Raw genomic sequence first — 1,880 nt, 5'->3', positions numbered from 1 at the left:
TGCTTAGATCTAATTTACCAAAACTGTGCCCTCTGGCCATTCCTTATTCCAAAGGAGGTTGGAGAAGTAAGTGGGATTATTGTATTTGTTAATGTGTTGGATTTGCAGCTGAGAGCAATGCCACACCAAGCAAAATTATAATTCTGTTAATAGAGAAGAAGGGAAAATTGAACAGTTTGCCACAATGCACTATATGGACCAGAGGCCCTTTTATAAATGTCAAAAATAGAAATAAAGAAAATATTTACCTCTTTTCCTCTCCCTGCAATATTTCTTTACTCATTTATGAAAGGTCTTTCCTGTAAATAAACCAAATTTTCAATGCCTTGAACTTCAAAACTATCCAGATAACTTACACACGATAAGCATTTTTAAATGTCAGGAGTATGAGAGGAGAGTAAAAGGAGTTGGGGGTAGGAAGAATGTTGTGCCCACAGGTGAAAGAGAAATGGAAAAAAGCGGGAAGTATTCAAATGTCAGACAGATATAACTGGCTACGTTTGTTTTCAAGCCATAAGTATTGCTGAGTGTGCTATGTTTTATTTTATTTTTCTCTAACATTTTATTTACATCAGTCTCTCGTTCAGGTGGCAAGGGGTCATCCATAGTTGAGAATGGTGGGAGATGAATGTAGGGGCTGTGTCATGGGATAGATAAACTCTGAGGGCCAAGTCATGACTTTATATGATATACTGTGCACTTTTTTTCTTTGCCTGTTTAAAATGCACCTGAATTTATTTCTCAGTTCTATGGTTTACTAGGTACTTCTGCTCTTATCTTTAGTATTTTCTTCCCTTTAATTACCTTGGGGTGGCTTTTCTGTTCTTTTTCTACAGGCTTATTAAAGTGCATGCCTATTTTGTTTATAGTCATTCTTTTTAATTGATGTAAGTATTTAAAGCTGTATTTTCCCTCTGACTTTAGCTTGGGTCTGTCATATAGGGTGAACTAAGTTAGAAGGAGCAAAACGACACCATATATTAACACATACATGTGGGATCTAGAAAAATGGTACAGATGAACCTATACGCAGAGCAGGAGTAGAGATGCAGATGCAGAGAACAGAGCTGTGGACATGGGTGGGGTGGGGGTTGAACTGGGAGATTGGAAGTGACATGTATGCACTGCCCTGTGTAGGGCAGAAGGCTGGTGGGAGCCTGCTGGGCAAGGGGCTTGGCTCAGTGCTCTGTGGCGACCTGAATGGGTGGGATGGAGGGAGGGTAGGGGGAAACCTAAGAGGGAGGGGCTATGGATGTATGTGGCTGCTTCCCTTCATTGTGCAGTGGAGTTTGCTGTTTTAAAAGATAACCTGTGTAAATAATTGTTTAAAGGTATATGAAAAATTGCTTTTGAATGGCTCTAAAATCTACAAACCATCCTGCCTACTTGTTAACTTCCATGAGGTGTAGCTTATATAGAGTAAACCGCCCCATTTTAAGTGTGTGGTTGGATGAGTTTTGACAAAATATCCCATTTAATGGGTGAAATCCCATTAAGAATACTGATCAAGTCTGTTATGCCATTGTTTCCATATTTCCCTTTGCAGACTATCTCTGCCAACCCAGGGAACTACTGGTCTGCTCTGTGTCACTATAGATTAGTTTGCATTTTTCTAGAATTAAAAAAAAGGCTATACCTATTTCCTGAAAATAGGTTTCTGACTTCCTTAACTCAGCTTAATGATTTGGAAATGGACCGCTGTTGTTGCTGTGTCAGCAGTTCAGTCATTTTATGTTGCTTAGTAGTATTCCACTGTACAAAAAACAAAACAAAACAAAAACACAGTTGGTTTTATCCATTTATATATTAATGGACATTTTGTGTATTTTCAGTTTTGAGCTGTCATGATTAATTTGCTATGAACATTGACATACAGATCT

The sequence above is a fragment of the Capra hircus genome, chromosome 4, assembly GCF_001704415.2.
Source record: "Capra hircus breed San Clemente chromosome 4, ASM170441v1, whole genome shotgun sequence".
NCBI classification, from domain to species: domain Eukaryota; kingdom Metazoa; phylum Chordata; class Mammalia; order Artiodactyla; family Bovidae; genus Capra; species Capra hircus.
This window is presented reverse-complemented; position numbering follows the sequence as displayed.